At 38.7% G+C, this 18,627-nt stretch overlaps 1 long non-coding RNA gene across 1 annotated transcript; it reads right to left on the bottom strand.

Moving 5' to 3' along the window:
- Positions 1-8,421: 8,421 nt before the first annotated feature.
- On the bottom strand, positions 8,422-11,861 carry LOC121904274. Its single transcript, XR_006098199.1, has 4 exons — positions 11,840-11,861; positions 11,480-11,503; positions 9,996-10,016; positions 8,422-8,469 (listed from the first exon to the last, which is right to left on the bottom strand). It is a non-coding gene; the product is annotated as an uncharacterized LOC121904274 (long non-coding RNA).
- Positions 11,862-18,627: the final 6,766 nt, after the last annotated feature.

Raw genomic sequence — 18,627 nt, 5'->3', positions numbered from 1 at the left:
TTAGTAGCTGTTGTTAATTGAAACTCACTGTAGTCCTCACTGTTAGTAGTCAGTTACACAATAGTGTGTTGAGTAGTATGTCATCCATTTTGCAGTTTACGATAACAATCTGTAAATATGCCACTTGTGAAAATTCTGCTAAAAGCAGTGTAAATTAACAGTAACTTGTGTATTACTGTTAATTTGAGCTTTTCACAAGTGGCATACTTACAGATTTGTACCATAAAGAGCAAAATGTACAACTCAACACACAAATATGTAACCTACTACTAACAGTGAGGACTACAGTGAGTTTCAATTAACAACAACTACTGAATACTCTCTAAAGTCAAATCACTTGCATGTAAGTCTACAGTCTATTGGCAGAAACAAATGTTTGTGTAATGTTTGTGTGGTACATGTGTATTTTTCTGTAAAAGGAGAATAACAGTTTTAAGCTGTGTTTATAAAAATCACACAATATATCACATTGTGATATCAGTCCAACAAAGTTTGATATTTTGAGGTCATTGAGTGGGACTGATTTAAAGAGAACTTGTTAACAGCTGCAAAGCACAAACCAGTGAAAGAATGTAAATGACTGATTAGTGCTTTAATTCAAGAATGACTAAACATAAATCATTGTTCAGTGAAAGTATATGAAGAAGATACTGTAAAACTAAATATTCATCCCAGTTAGTGTCTATCTGTAAAGTTGAATCAGACGATGATCCAGCTGAGCTGTGAAGCTTCTGATCGCTGTCTGTTTCTCACTGAGTTACAGTTTTTAGTGGTTCACATATTTCATTTTTTGTCATATTAAAATGAGACTGTCTGAACAGCCGAGCTTCATTCTGGACTAACGGACCTGATCGAAGGTCTGTGAGTCCGCAATTTTTTTTATTTTTTTTAATCCAGAATAATAAAGTCTGACTGAACTCACCAGGTGCTGCAGTCGCCATAATGTCACTCTGCTGGAAACATCGTAGACTGATTCAGCTGGAGGGGAGAGAAGAAGAAATAAAACTCATGTTTTCTAAAACATGCTCCAACAGCAATAATGACCTAATAAGTGTTAAGGTGACATACTGTATGTCTGTAGACAAACTGTGGATAATTACTTACTGATAAAACTGAACTCGGAGAAAGACTTTCGTTTCTTTTGAAGATGATCAATCTAAATGTCAGTAAATGTAATTTTAATGGGAGTTATTTAACTTCCTGATTCTGTTTTAGCCTCTGAAATGAATTACCGTTAACATGAATGCATATCGGTCTGAAATAAAACAAATTAAACCTTAAACGTTGTCACGTAGACACGACTTTAGATGATTTTTCAGATTGAACAGTGACTGAAACGATCCTTTGACCAACAGTTTTTTCTTGTGTCCTCGTCTGTCTGTCAGTTTTAAGTGTGAGTGAGCAGAAAACTTTGCAGCTCAGTTAATGAAGTTATTGTGATAATTTATCACTACAGTACAAAGATCCTCACAGACACTCACCTGAGGATGATTAGTTTCAGTCACTGATGTCAGTTTGTGTCTCTTCTGCTTTTCTTTGAGTTTCCTCAGTGAAATTATTCATCAGCAGAAACACTTCCCACAGGTTTCAGAATATGCTCAGATTCATTTCTAGAAAAGAAAAAAAATTAAACTAAAATATTGAGCAGTCAGCCTTTATGTCAATGATGACTTTATGTGATCATTGTTCTCTGTATCTTTATCGACAACATGAAATAATCATCTCATGATATTCAAAGCTCTGCTGTTGAAACCTCCAAGCTACCTCACATCTCTTCCCTCATTTAAAGCTTACAGTTCACAAATCAAGTGTCTCATGTCTACTGGTATCAGGTCTTATTAACCTTTTAAATGTAATGACCTGCAAACTGCCCTCAAACTAGATTCTTTCATCCCCCTAGAGATGTTAAAGCTTCATTTTCTGATGTTTTAATGACTCTTGTGATTGTTTTTTTATTAATTCAGTTTTGTCACTTCATTGGTTGGTTGTCCAGCTGTAGATGTGATGTTGTTCTTCTAAGCTGGTTGTGTTGCTGTTTGACTATGCATGTTTCTTGTTCTCAGGTCTTTCTTGAAAAGGAGATTTTGACCTCTTGAGACAACTAAAGAGCTTTAATCAATGAACCTGCATAGCAACAAAAAATATGTTGATTTTAATCAATCATGGAGAGAATAGCTGAGAATGTCAAGTATTTGGAAAAAATACAAAATGGCCTGCACTTCACAGTACAATTTATTTTATCAATGCAAAAGCAAGCAAGCGGTAAGCGGTAACAAGTGAATAACTGTAAGTCAAAAATTAAAAATTCAATAATTAGGAGTGGGTGATATAATGATATATACCATTTGATGATATAAATGTGTTAATCATCAGAGATGTTCTCATGTTGTTTATACTTTTAATCATCTCTGTGTGTATTGTAGATAATGTTGCAAATCGCTGAGCAGGATTGATTTATATTGATGCTGTATATTTATATGATGTTTGCATCAATGTCACCTGACCTTAATTTGTACTCAAACTTCTGGATCAGCCAAATAGAGAATGCCTGTCAGGTGATTTTTAGCCATTAACAGTTTTCCAATTGATCTTCTTGAAACTTTGCTATATGATATATATCAATATCACAATATAAAAATCACATATACTGTGAGAGATAATTTTATCCTTATCACCCACTCCTATCAAACATAATCACATGATTACATACTGAATATTAAAAATCAATGTCTTAAAGCTGCAGTGCGAGACTTTTATCTCCCCCTTCTGGCAGTGAGAGTAATTACATCAACACTGTCAACACGTTCTTATGTCATAGGCTCCACCGTAGCTTACTCTGCTACTGTTGCAGCTGTAACACGGTGGATAAATTGTTTTTAGCATCACACAACCTGAAATGATTCACTTCACTATCAGAATTTGATCTATTTTGTCCAATAAGACTTTGAAAGTCTAGAAGAGCCACATGATTAAATTATTTTATCGCCTTCAAGTTAGCAAAGGGATTTAAAAACTGTATACTGTGAACTACAGATAGATTTATCTGGTGGGGTTTAGGCTTAATCAGCATTGTGTGAATTTGTTTGGCAAGGGCTTGAATGTAACAGACATTCATTTATATGTAAAAGTTCCGCACTGCAGGTTTAAATCTGGATAAATGATAAATGGTAATGAAATAAAATGTCACACAAAAAGTCTTAAAAACAAAAAATTAAAACTTGTTGAAATATGGGGTAAATATTGATCAAATGTTCTCAGAAATTGATTCATCAAACCACAATGTATTACTGAATAAATGCTTGTCAAAATGTCAAAATGCATCGATGACTAATGAAAACTGATATTTTACTTCTTAACATACTATAAGTCACCATCATCCTGTGATTAACCGTAAAATTATCAGGACTTAGTGACGTGAATAAAATGTTTAAATCCGTCATTATCAAGACACAGTAACAGTTCCGGGCAAGTCATGGAAAAAGGACAAAAATGATCCAAGAAGGCATGAAAAAAGCCAAACTCATAGATGGAGAAATAGTAAAAAGAGTGAAATGATAAGTTTCAGTCTTTCTGCTATTTTCACTAATTACTACATTTTTGAATCTTAAAAAGTGTGTCATTTGGTTGAAGTCACCCACTTCAAAGCTTTGATTGAATGTTGAATGACTGAATGTTTTCTAATGCCAGGAACAATTAGCATTTCACTTTTGACTCTCTGTTTACATGTTAATGCTGGTTAATATTTTATCTTTGACTGTCCTTTTTCCAGACTTTGTAAGAACCCTCAGAATCTTTCAATTTCACTTTCTCTTTGGGGAAACTGGTACTCACGTTGTATTATTTTTGGCCCCATATTCATACAAAATGAAGTGATTATTACTCAATAACTCGATCACAAAAAGGTAACATTTAGACATAAAATGTAAAGATAAATGTGAATAAAAATGTGAATTACACACATGATTGTATTTCAATGATTATCAGCATCGGTTATATATGAATCACACTTTAAAATCAAATGAAATAATTTTAAATGCATTTCTTTCTTTCTTTGCCCCCCTTTTTGTTGTGTGTCTTCATTCACAATTGTTTTGTTGGTCCAGCTCTGAGCTCCTCACACACACACACACTAGAGAGGGGCCTCTCACAAGCAGACCAAACTTAGAAAGTTATTGATACAGATAAGGAATACAGTGTAAATATGAGTATATTTAAGCATTTTAGCATCAGCATTTGTCTAATGACGCATCCAACCCCGCCAAATCAGCAAACTCATAACTGTTGGTGACCTTTGTGACCTCTTTCCCTCCTTCCTCTCCTCTTCTATTCTAACTGAAAAAAAAACAAAAAGAGTAAAAATCAGCTCGTCTTGTTCCTATTTTGCTGTTATTTTTACTTATTCCTTCAAGATTTCTTCAACTCATCTTGATACCTCAGTTTACATTCTGCATTTTTTTTTATCTCTTTGCAGTTTTTCTCTCCTTTACTTCCTGACTGAACAGGTCCTCAGGACAATAGGTCACCAGTCTGAGTCATTCCCACAAGCAGTAATAGAACAAATTTGACCTTTTAATATGGACTTGTAGTTAAATATTCCTCTTATCCTACAAACTCAAATCAGTAAGATAATCTTGTTCAAGTCCGTCCAACACTAATTTTCCACACAGACACATAGTGTGGGCATGTAACAGATAATTTGGCCTCCACGAATCTCTCCATTTCTTGGATAGAAAACTTTTTAAAAAATTGAGACTCCCTGTAATATTTTTCTTAGTTTAAGAGGAGATTAAGGATTACTAATTGGTTTCTGGGTTGGTCATTGAACTTTATTGCATGTCTGTGCCCTGCACCCCCAAAACTTGTAGTTTCAGATTAGTTTTTGGTCTGACGTTTCCAGGGTTCTCTCTGATTTATTTTGTTTTAGGTCAGACTGTAATTTATTTCCTTCTCCTGATATTTTAGCTTGAGATGGAAGTTTCTCTTTAGAAGAAATGGCTTTTGGCAAATTGTCAATTTACCAATTTGTTTTCCATTTCTCTTTAAATTATACTGTTCATTTTGCCAGTCTGTCATTTGTGCTTCAGGTTTTCATTCCTTTGAGTCAAAAGTTCCTAAAGTTCAAATTTCAGCTGATTTCTTGTTCTTGTTTTACTCCAGTTCATAATTTTTCCTGATTCTGATTATATTAAATATTCGTAATTTCTGGTGGTTTCTTTGGTAATTTACCCATTTCCTTAATATCTGATGATTAGGAATTGAGTGAGCTCATAACTGTTAGCAAACCTGTCTCCTTAAAAAGGCCAACTCATTCACTTTGTCAAATATGTTTGTTTGGATGTAGGAAGTGTAATGCCACCTGGATTATGTTGTTTTTTTGTTTTTTTTTTATCAACAATGAAGAGTTCATATTGATCTTATCTCCACAATGTTCAATATTAACATTTTTTTTTTGCTTCTGGTTAGCTAAATATTGAGCTTTTATTTAGCTTTGTATTTTAAGATGAATAACATTTAATTGTAATGAAATGTGCTATATAAGAAAAACTCTTATAAGATGTCTTGTCTTGCCTCAAGCATGATTAATATTTCTGTGGTTATGTTTGGGCAGCTGAATGACTGAAGTGTTGGAGATGATGTGTAGACTTTTTCAATACTTCACCAAAACCAATATTGTAATATTCTGAACATAATCTCCAGTTTTAAAGTCTTGCAATTTGTTTGTTTAACCGTCCATTTCTAGGTTATTTCTCTACAGGACGTAACACTTAAATTGGAAAAAAAAAAGATGCAGGTGAACATAATCCAGGCTGCAATTCCAGGTTAAACACATTTGGCAAAGCAAATTAGACGTAATATTGGTGTATTGTGTGGGAGACAGGGATGCTCTTAGTTATTTGTTTGTGTTGCATTTAAGCTGCAACTGCAGTTTGAGCATTTGCAGGTCCAGGTTGCGGTTTCTTCTTCATTCTCCCGCCACCTGGCTCACTGCCACCTTCAGAAAAAAAAAGACAGAGAGTAGACACAGTTTGGTCAGTTTCAAACTTGCAATATTTAGTCTGGTTGAATGGGTTTTTCTCCTTTTTTCCTCTTCCTACAGTTGGTTTGGGCAGATCTTTACATTTCACTTTGTTGAATATGACTTGTTGTTGTCCCTATAAGAGAAGTTTTCTGCAGGTACTTGGTATCACAGTTTCATCTCATATCATATGAAGAACTTCATTCATGGTTCTGATGATGTTGCTCGTAATTAACAACCCGCCTCTCTCACATGAACACAAAAAACCCAGAGTTGACTGAGCTAGTTGATAGCCAGCTTTGTGATACTGGTTATCCAGATGGCCAATGTTAGGCTCAGTGAAGCCAGCTCACCCAAAGACAGCCAGACTAGGTTAAACTTGCTTTGCAGTACAGCCCTCTGAACACAGCAATCATACTCAGACCAGAACAACTGAACAAAGACCCTTTGACATGCCCCTGTAGCCAGGTTCTTTCTACAAAGTACATTTCATTCTCGATATTCGGGCAGATAGGAGCTTGTCGTTTACGTTCTCACTCTCGCCTCAGATCTCTATTTTCAGGGCGGTGCAATGACCCGCGAAAGTAGCACTATACCATGTCTGTTTCTGGCACTTTTTAATTAATTTGAATTAATCAGCATTAAAAATAACCCAAAATGTTTAATGTGTTTAAAACAGGAACGTTTTTAAAGCAGCCTGCATTTTTCTATAAAAGATCATGAGGGATTCTTACAGTATCTGTTGTCCACAGCTGCTTTATACTTTATGAAAAGCTTCTCCTTCACTTCATTAAATCCCTGAAACATCTGAGGGCGGCAGGACTGATATGTTGATAAATCTGCTGCCTTTGATTTGAAAAGTGCTGTGCCGGAGCACAGTGCCATTACACACTGTATAATAGTAAACTGTGCTTACCTTAATTCAATTTAATTTGAAAATTTGCAAATGACACCAGGCTGCTACAAAATAATCACACACACCTCTGCATACATCAGACTGGTTGGCTGTAACTCAGTACTCTTTTTATGTGTGAGACAGCAGATTACTGGGCCTCATCAACCCTGTGCACCACTGACAAGTCACAATGGGATCTAATCGCCAAAGACTCCTGACATATTTCTTCAACTTTCACTATTGTGGACACTATCACAAATGAATTTAATTTAATTTAAAAAAATCACTCTTTAAAGGGTCTATATATGGGATTTAGAATGTTAATATAGCAGCAAACAACCATTTGCTATGTAAAGATATAGTGGAGTAATGTTGTCCTGAGCAGAGAATGAAGTCACACTCCCTCTGTGTGTGTCGTAATCCGAGCTTCTCTGCCTCGTGTGCCTGTTAGTGCATGTGAATCCCTCCATGTCCTCCCACATCCATTTTCAATATGGTGGCCAGGTCACAAACGCATATTACAGCTAAACAGTACACTGAAATATGTTTCTGAAATAATTTGACGTGAGAAACAAGCAGTGCAGTAACAGAATCTTGATTCAGATTTGATCAGCACTGCCTAGTTTGCAACTTTGGTCTGAGTTTGATGAGTTGTTGCGTTTTTTTCCCCCCCAATTTTATTGAGTACACAATGTGCATATTTGTTTTGGTCTGAGATGCTGGTGCTATAGTGTGACATCTAGTGGGGCTGAATGTTGTATATTGCACCTTTAAGTCTCTCTCTCAATTCAGTCTCTCCTGACCTATTATTTTTATCATCATAATTAACTGTAAAAAAATAAATCCCCAGCATCTGCCTTTGGCTGAAGATTAATGAGGTGTGTAATGTAGGGTCATGTGGTTCTATCATCAACAAACACAAGATCAGGTATCACAGCCATGCAGATCATACAAAACACATTTCACTATCTCCTAACATGAATACTTTATAGTCACTATTCAACTGTGTGAATAACATCAATCTCTGGATGTGACAAAACTTCCTGCAGCTGCTAAGTTAACAGGTCAAAAGTATTACACAGTCAGAGTTGCTGACCCCATAGAGTGCAACAATTGAACTAAACTGAGGTAAAATAATCTCACTATCTACATAGCTTCACGGCACAAAACTCCTCAAGACAGGAATACAACTGAGAAAGGCCAATAAGGTAAAAAAGAAATCCTTACTTACCAATGACCGACTTAACAATCTCTTGCAGATTGTAGTGAGAAGACCCCCACCATGGATTGTGGATGGATGTTGTCTTCATCACTGGCAGGGAAATGAGAGTTCCTTTAATTAGGACTTGGAGACAATCTGTCAGCCAGCAATAACTGATAAACTCACATTTGATCCCCCATCTTTAAATGACATCAGATGTAACTCCTACTGTTACATATAAAACACTTTGAATTCAGATCTTATTAAACAGTTCTAATTCAGTTAAGTTTGACTGACTCTGAGGAGGCAGTAATCCATAGCTGCTGCTGCGCTTCAGAGGTTCAAATGAATGGATGCCTGTACAAAACAATAAAAAAGAAATTCATTAATTTATTACCATAATAGAAGATTAGAGATGATGCACAAATGTGTATAACTAAAACTTGTAATTAAAAATGATCTAATTTAATATATATATGTAAATATAAATAGCTAAACACTGTACTTCTTTGATTTTACAATAAATCTGTTCTAAGTTTTTTCTGACCTTGTTCCTGTATCATGTGCTTTGTGTAAAGCACAGCAGGAGCATCACATGAGCAGAACTACACTACAAAACTCAAATTCCTTTTTTTTTTGCAATGAATGATTAAACCACGACTGGACCAAAAGGAAATTGCAATACAAGCAGATGCTGCTTCCCATAATAACATAAATAAACAATAGGGCTGTAGTCTGCTGGTTGACTGGTCAATTTAGTTGGTCGATATGCTCTCGTCCGACTAAATTCTCATTGGTCGAATAATCTCCGTGTTACTTTCATAAGGAGAAAAGTGCTACATCAACAGCCTTCCAGTATTAATCCATTATTTCCTGCGGCGGGAGGGACAGACCAACAAATTACCTGTGAAAACAACGGGGGTGATTCAAAACACCCCCGTTGTTTTCACAACTTTGAACTCGCCCAACCTAATGGAGACTGCTGGGTCTAACTGTACTCAACGTTTACTGAATGTATCGAACGTTTACTGAATCTGTGTTTCTCCATAATGACACAACGAGAACCCCTGCCAGGCAAAAAAAAAAATTTTAATATCGATTTTGAAGGAGAAACTTGACTCCTTCAGAGCAAAGTTGTGATTCTTTTTTGATTAATTCAGCAGATATTTTGTGGTAGATGAATACAGTTAAACAACACAAGTGGTTTGTGTGACACACTGCTATGAAATATGATCATCAGTTATATTTGGTGTTGTAAAGATTAATCTTGGCAGGATCAGGGTCATGTGGGGCCAGAATCTATTCCAGTTTATGTTGGGTGAGTGGTGGGTACACCTGGACAGGTCACCAGTCTATCCGCCAATTTAGAGTCACCAAAACACTGACTAGACACAGGGCTGCTGTTTTCTGCTCCAGCAGAAAATGGCTCATCCTTCAAGACTTTGCCAGATCGTTCATTCTACCACATGGTATCAACGTCAGGCCAAGCTGTAGTTTGCAGAGCTACATGCTAGTTTGCATTTGCATATTATGAGTCTCTCTGTGCACTGGGTTACACTCTGGTCTGCCAACGTTGCCTATCACGAGCAACTTCATCTTTTTCATCGCCTGCTGGTTTTGGATCCTCCACTCATGGCCTGCCAAGCTACGCTAAGAACCCCATTCTCCATCCTGCTGACTACACAGATCCCCTCACCTGCTCCGCCTGCCACTCTCTGCCCTGCTCCTACACTGGACTGTGGTGATATCAACCAACTGCTTGCAATACACCCTTTACTAAACCATTCCTGTCTGAGTCTGTGTCCTGCATTTTGGATCCTAAATTGAGTAATCATAACATAATATACACAAGAATAATTCTGTCCCAGTCCAGTTTAACTCACCTTTGAGTATCTTGAGTGGCTCTGTAGAGATACAGAAAATGTACAGAATCATTCATTCAGTCACATGTAATCAGTAATAATTCTGCTCATGACAACGACCATTCAAAGGTCTCATGATTGTTGGTGTCCACAAGCAGCATTAACATTTTCACAGCCTCAATAGACTGATACAAGTATTATCTACTCTGCCTGAACTGAGACCATTATACTTGTATCTGTATCAGTATCTGAAGGCCACACCTCAGTACCTGTGATGTCTGGACTGATTTAACAATAAATACAAGGAGAAGAAGAGAAACTTGACTCCTTCAGAGCAAAGTTTTGATTCTTTTTTGATTAATTCATCAGATATTTTGAGGTAAATGAATACAGAGAAGCAACACAAGTGGTTTGTGTGACACACTGCTATGAAATATGATCATCAGTTATATTGGGTGATGTAAAGATTAGATCCAGAGTAAGACAGAGGAGGTCTGGGTCAACCTAACTTCAGATGATATTTCTGGACAACTCAGCTCAGTGCTGTGGTGATATGAGGTGGACAGAGAAAAGTCTGATTGTGCTCAATCAATTATTTGATGAAAATGAGCTTAAGTCTTTCTCTCAGCTGCAAAACCAGTTTGCACTGCCCTTCAGTGACTTCTATACATACTTACATATGAGGCATCTCACACCTACAGTACTTATTCTAAACGGCAGCGAATAGCAAACCAGAAATGAAAATGAACAACTACAAGCCTGAATTCACAGTCATAAGCTCCCTACACAGAATGTAAATGAATTTTTACTTAAAGATTCCCTCCAGGCATGTTTTAGGACATATAAAAATACTCTGGTTTGAATAATAATTTGTGCCTGATATGGTTTTTCTACAAAAATGTTAATTTATCTCATTAAATCCTTAAAACAACATCTCTTCCTTCTCCCTCATTAAAAATCCAGAATCTCTGAATATATAAATATTGTTGATTTCTAAAGTTTTCCTGCTGGACACCAGATGTCTCCTCCTTCACTGTAAAGTTCATTCTCAGTGTTTGTGCACTGGAGGCTTCAAGTTTCCACATCACACTTGTGTAATTTGCATACTGGAACCTGATTGGCTACAAACTAGTTGTGATGTCATAAATCCTGCTCGTAGGTTCACGTGTTAAACTGAGATTTAAGGTGAACTCAGAGAAACTTTCCTCCTTCAGCAGATGAATGTGAAAACAAACTCTGCACATACATCATTCTGCACAGAGAAGAGAACAACATCCAACTGAAGGAACAAGAAGAAAAACATGTTTTTGAGTGAAGGAGGACTTTAAAGAATAAAAGTCTAGACTTGGTGTGGCAGATGGACATGAAAACAAGAATAATCTTACTGTATCTGATCAATTAAACAGATACAAAACACAGTTGTACCCTTTGTAAAATACAAAATACTGTAATTGTAGATGTTAATATACAAAAGAGTAATTCTGTCTCAGTCCAGTTTTACTCACCTCTCATGTTGGCCCAGACTGGCTCTGTAGAGATACAGAAAATATACAGAATCATTCATTCAGTCACATGTAATCAGTAATAATTCTGCTCATGACAACGACCATTCAAAGGTCTCATGATTGTTGGTGTCCACAAGCAGCATTAACATTTTCACAGCCTCAATAGACTGATACAAGTATTATCTACTCTGCCTGAACTGAGACCATTATATTTGTATCTGTATCAGTATCTGAAGGCCACACCTCAGTACCTGTGATGTCTGGACTCATTTAACAATAAATACAAGGAGAGAAAGAGAAACTTGACTCCTTCAGAGCAAAGTTTTGATTCTGTCCCAGTCCCAGTCCAGTTTTACTCACCTTTGAGCATCTTGAGTGGCTCTGTAGAGATACAGAAAATGTACAGAATCATTCATTCAGTCACATGTATTCAGTAATAATTCTGCTCATGACAACGACCATTCAAATGTCTCATGATTGTTGGTGTCCACAAGCAGCATTAAGTGCTGTGTTGACATGGATTAGTAATAATCAGGAGACTGGATGGGTCCAGATAGAGAAGAGCTCAACCCAGAGATATCTCTGTCTGTTTGACCTTTTCTGAACAAAAAGTCTTGGAGCAAACTTAAAGTAAAGATTGAATGGATTAGACACACATTGAGGGTCTGGGACACAGTTAGGGAGAAACTGGGAGGGCAGGTTTCTTTGTCCAGAGTCATGTTAGCAGCTGCTAACAGAGACTTCCTCCCATCCATGTGGGATGCTGCTTTCAGGAGGTGGACAGAGAAAAGTCTGATTGGAATCAGTCAATATTTGATGGAAATGAGTTGAAGTCTTTCTCTCAGCTGCAAAACCACTTTGCACTGCCCTCCAGTGACTTCTATACATACTTACTATATAATAGGAGGGTTCCAGGAGTTAAGCTATTGTGATGGGCATCGGTCAGGATGTGTATGAAGGAGACCATGAAAACTTGAATTCACTCTCAAGATATGTATTTGATAATGTGGATTGTAGAAGTGTATGGGGAAAAGCAAGGGGGGAAGAAAACACAGATGGGTCTATATCAATTCTGCCGCCCCGTGTAGAAGTGAAAAAATGAATAACAGTGAGGGATGTGTTTAAATAGGAGTGCACAGGTGAAATGAATCAAGATAATGAAGTGTGAACCAGCCAATCAATTAGTGAGAAGGAAAAGGGACAGCAGGAAGTCAGGTGATGGAAAAGGAAGTGGAAAAAATGAGGCAAAATTAGTGAATCTTTACAACAGTTGCCCCCGAATTTCTATAAGAAATACGGTAAAGACCAAACCAAGTTAAGGGTTTTCAGGGAGGCCAGGAAGTGGGATTAGATGAGCTAAGGGTCTGACATAGGGCTTGTCTTTGACTACAGCTCTGGTTTGTCCTCTTGCCATTTGTGTCGTGTTTGGAGTAATGGTAGATAGGATTTGGTGAAGTGTTTCCAGAAATGATCAGACAGTATTTAGGCATGACGCCAACGTCTCCAATTGAGGAGCTCAGAATCAGGGTAAGACACTAGAGGGAGTGATGCATCATGTCGTCCCATGATCAGAAGGTTAGGGGTGACTGGATCAACATCTGCAATGTCTGAAGATACATAGCCGAGGGGCTTTGAGTTAAGAATACCTTCAATTTCAATCAACACTGTCCTCAGAACCTCCTCAGTAACCATTTGTGTACCAATGGTTGTCTTCAGAGCATTCTTCACTGAGCGAATTTTCCGCTCCCAGACACCACCAAATTGGGGAGCATGTGGTGGATTGAAACGGAAATTAATCTTCCTTGTTGCCAGTACTGACTGGAGAGTGGGAGAGAGATTATTGAAGGCTTCTTGCAATTCTTTCTTCCCTCCCTTGAAGTTTGTTTCCTGATCACATAAGATCTCAAATGGTGTTCCTCTCCTGGAAGTGAATCGTTGAAACGCCATGAGAAAGTAGTTGGAGTCCATGTTATTAAGGAAGTCAAGATGTGCACATCGAGTAGTGAGGCATTTGACTATTATGCCCCACCTCTTCTCATATCTGCGCCCAATCTTGACATTGTATGGTCCAAAACAATCTATTCCAGTGGAGTAGAAGGGAGGTTTAAGTAACCTGAGACGAGCAGCAGGCAGATCAACCATCCTTGGGATGATTGGTCTTGCTCTCCATTTTTGATATGAAACACAGTTGTGCTGATGTCTACGTACTGCCTCGCGTCCCCTCAAGATCCAAAATTTCCTCCTTATTTCAGCAAAGATCCTTTCCAAGCCAGCGTGATGCAATCTTTCACCATAATCTTGAATGATTAATTGTGTCACCTTGTGAGTAGGATCCAATATGATTGGATGAATTGACTCAGATTCCAGTTGGCTTTGCTGCAGTTGTCCTCCTACTCGACTGAGTCCCGAAGTACTGCACAGTGTTGGGACTAAGCAGAGTAAGCAACTGTGTGTTGGAAGTGATTTGTGTGATTTGAGACAGGCCATATCCTCCCCAAAGTTGTCATTTTGTGCCTTTAGGAGGATTTCTTGTTCAGTATTCAGAAAGTTTTGAAACTGTCAGGATTTGCAAACAGCAACAGTGGTGTTAACACTGTAGAAGACAGATTGTTTCAATTCCATTTGGTCATCAACAGATACAACAGGTTCAAGTTTAGGCCAAGTATCTGGAGGTTCACATAAGAATGCTGGGCCATTGATCCATCTATTTGGGATGAGGATATCTGACAGGGATAGGGCTCTTGTAACATCATCAGCAGGGTTATTTTCTGAATTGATGTATCTCCAATCTTGACTGGCTGTGAGGCTTTGGGTTTCTGATACTCTTGCTCCTACAAAGACTGTGAAGCGACAAGACTCTGATTGAAGCCAGTGGAGCACAGTTGTAGAGTCAGTCCAAAGTATAGTGGTTCTGATTGGTAGAGTGAAATCTGTCCTGATTAGGTCACAGAGGTATGCACCAGTTAGTGCAGCACATAACTCCAGTGTGGGTACTGATAGCTGTTGCTTGGGTGAAACACATGAGCGAGCTAGAACAAAACTTAGTTTGATGTGACCTTTGACATCTTTCGATCTGACATATGCAACAGCACCATATGCATGTTCAGACGCGTCACAAAAGATATGGATGTCTCGGACAGTGGTAGGATGGTCCATCTCTTTGGAGGTATAGCAGCGTGGGATTGTGATTTGAGGAAGATAATGAAGCTCCTTTTTCCAAGAATTCCAAGCTGTAAGAAGGTCTTGTGAAAGGAGAGGATCATCCCATTCTCGTTCTTTTCTCCAGAGTTGTTGAACCAGAACCTTTGCCCGAGTTGTGAAAGGTAGAAGGTAACCTAATGGATCATACAACCGAGCAAGGACTCCGTAGATGTAATGCATTGTTACAGTATGTGCTTCCAGGGTCCTGTATTTGTACCTGAGAAGGTCAGTCTTGCAGTTCCACAGCAGTCCCAGTGTGCACTCTTGAGGATCAGCCCAAGCTTCAGAGAGCCAAAGCTCACAACTGTCCGATTTTGCATCAGATGGTAAGTGGTTAATCACAGCAGGATCATTGCTTACCCACTGACGGAGGTCAAAGCCCTTACTAAAAGAGTAGCTCTCAATTTGTCAAGGAGTGTTTGAGCTGCCACTGATGAAGGCAAGCTTTGCAAGCAATTGTCCACATAGAAGCACTTGGTAACCGAATGCTGTACATCATGGTCAGATTGGTTCTCTTTCACATGTTTTTGCAGTGCATAAATTGCACAACAAGGACTACAAGTGATACCAAAGGGAAGGACTTGCCACTGGTACATGGAAGGAGGAATATCTTTGTTCAGATCACGCCATAGAAATCGAAGAAGAGGCTGGTCATGAGGGAGGAGACAGATTTGGTGAAACATGCCTTTAATGTCACCACTTATTGCAACAGCATGTTCCCTGAAGCGAAGCAAAACTTCAAGGAGTGATGGCCTGAGGTTTGGTCCTGGTAACAAATACTTGTTGAGACATAGTTCTTGAAAAGTGAATGAACAGTCAAACACTATGCGATCTTTGTTGTTATGTGTTACCATATGATGCGGAATGTACCAAGACTCTTTGGTGCTGTGAACCTCTTCGGGGGTCAGCTTGGACTCATAGCCAGCCTGCTCCAGTTTTGAAATCTGCTCACTGTATGAGAGGGCTCTTTCTGGATCCTTTGATAACTTTGATTCAGTATATTCATACGCAGGCATGACATTACTGCAGACTGAGGAATGTTCAAGAGAGGGGAATTTGCCAGTAGCATAATGGTTAACACCATTGACCTGAACTCTTTCTGTAGCTTGTTCAAGAAGTTCCATAGCTTGTTGGCCTTGCCTTGATCTGATTACTGCTTTCTCACTGTATACAGGAAGGGTGTCAAGTGTCCAAAGCCTCTCCAATTGCAGTATGCACAAGTTGCTCCAGATCTGAGAAGGGGCTCTGCAGATTGCATGGATTTGCTGACTTTATTTGCTCCATGTAAAATTGTTGTCAAAGCAGGTGTGGACTTATGAGGGTATCTGTGCTGATTGGAAGGCAAGGTGGAAATCTCCTTTCTGTGTTGATATCGAGCTTCAGTTTGCAACCATGACGAGAACATAGGCAAATCATATCTCATTACACCTTGGTTCCTGTAGATATGACACTTAAAGCGACTGGAGTGCTCTGCAGGCAGTTTTTCGAGGATACGATCTACATGAGAGCCACAGAGAAGGTCTGAACATCCTTGATCTTCCATAGTTTCAAGTAGACCTACAAGTGCTTGTACACGAAGGGCAAAGTTATCAAGTGCCTGACCATCACCTGCTCTGATGTGAGGGAGATCCATGATGTTCCTGAGCTCTTTCAACACAGGTTGTCTGGGTTGCCCATAACGGTCATCAAGAGCTTTAATTGCTTGCGTGTATGGATCAGCAGCATAGGAGAAAGCAAGAGCTAGTCTTTTGGCTTGGTCCACTTTTAAGTAATCAGGGAGAACATGGTATTTGAAATGCTCTGTTTCATTAGAGTCAAGAAGGTTAGTAAGTGCCATTCGAAGCATCCTGTACTGCATTTCATCTTCTCTGGTGAGATTTGGAAAAGAAGGACCCTCTAACTTGTAGATTTGTGTTCTGCCAGCAGGGAGTGCCAAGTGTCTCTGCTCTTGGTGAGATGAAGAGGACTGGAGTACTAAAGGAGAAGACTGCCTCTGCTGAGTAGAAAAGGAAACTAGAGGCTGACCAGGATTTACTACTTGATGGATTCAGAGGCTGAACACATGGACTTCGCAGTGCTGCAGGAAAACTGGAAGGTATGTCTCTTGGTGAAAGAATTGGCCTTGGTAGACCATTTGAAGGAACTGCAGTATCCAGGATCGAAAAGTTAGGCATGTGGGGCATAGTTGAGGAAACTGCAACAGGATGATGGGTGACCTCTGGTGGACAGTAAGGAGTGTGTTGAGGTGGTTCCACATGTGGATACTGAATTTGATGTTCTGTTTGAGAACATGGAGGCATGTCACACACTGACTCTGATTTGGATGAATGTCTTGAGGAGGAATGAGGGGTTGATCTGTCCAATTGACGCTGAATATCCTTCATTGTTGTCAAGATTTCTTTCATGATTGTGAATTGATCAATCGGCACAGTATCATCCAATCCAGTTAGGTCCTCTCTTTTGCTGCTATCCACATGTCCTTGTTCCCTTTGTTCGTCATCCTGTAACCCATGTGTGTCTGTTATCTGGTGTGTGCATATTCTGTCCGTTTGACATGCAGCACCTTTTGATCCATCTCCAGAATATTGGACCTCATAGTCTCTCAGATGTGTTGGAGGTTGGGTTTCACAGCCTGAACGTCAAGGATTGTCTTCTAATTTCTCAGAATCCATAACAATTGTCACGATCCGGCTCGAAGGACCATATATAATAGGAGGGTTCCAGGAGTTAAACTATCGTGATAGGCATCGGTCAGGATGCGTATGAAGGAGACCATGAAAACTTGAATTCACTCTCAAGATATGTATTTGATAATGTGGATTGTAGAGGTGTATGGGGAAAAACAAGGGGGGAAGGAAACAAACATGGGTCTATATCAATTCTGCTACCCCGTGTAGAAGTGAAAAAATGAATAACAGTGTGGGATCTGTTTAAATAGGAGTGCACAGGTGAAATGAATCAAGATAATGAAGTGTGAACCAGCCAACCAATTAGTGAGAAGGAAAAGGGACGGCAGAAAGTCAGGTGATGGAAAAGGAAGTGGAAAAAATGAGGCAAAATTAGTGAATCTTTACAACACTTACATATGAGGCATCACACACCTACAATACTTATTCTAAATGGCAGCGAACAGCAAACCAAAAATGAAAATGAACAACTACAAGCCTGAATTCACACTCATAAGCTCCCTACACAGAATGTAAATTAATTTTTACTTTAAGATTCCCTCCAGACATGTTTTAGGACATATAAAAATACTCTGGTTTGAATAATAATTTGTGTCTGATGTGGTTTTTCTACAAAAAGGTTAATTTACCTCATTAAATCTTTAAAACAACATCTCCTCCTTCTCCCTCATTAATAATCCAGAATCTCTGAGTATGTAAATATTGTTGATTTCTAAAGTTTTCTGCTCCGGTGAACAGTTAACCTGCACCGGAGCAGGTTAACTGTTCAGCATAAGTTACCATGATGATGTACCCCGGTAAGAAGTGAACCACTGTCGTAGGACTGAAAACCCAGAGTTAAACCTGAAGTTACCTCGCTAACCCCAAATCCTGCTTCGCAGTACAGGCCTCTGCTTGACACCAAATGTCTCCTACTTCACTGTAAAATTCATTCTCAGTGTTTGTGCACTGGGGCTTCAAGTTTCCACATCACACTTGTGTAAGTTGCATACTGGACCATGATTAGCTACAAACTAGTTGTGATGTCACAAATCCTGCTCGTAGTTTCACATGTTAAACTGAGATTTCAGGTGAACTCAGAGAAACTTTCCTCCTTCGGCAGATGAATGTGAAAACAAACTCTGCACATACATCATTCTGCACAGAGAAGAGAACAACATCCAACTGAAGGAACAAGAAGAAAAACATGTTTTTGAGTGGAGGAGGACTTTAAAGAATAAAAGTTTGTATTGCAGATGGACATGAAAACAAGAATAATCT

This window comes from Thunnus maccoyii, chromosome 9, assembly GCF_910596095.1.
Source record: "Thunnus maccoyii chromosome 9, fThuMac1.1, whole genome shotgun sequence".
NCBI lineage: Eukaryota > Metazoa > Chordata > Actinopteri > Scombriformes > Scombridae > Thunnus > Thunnus maccoyii.
This window is presented reverse-complemented; position numbering and strand designations above follow the sequence as displayed.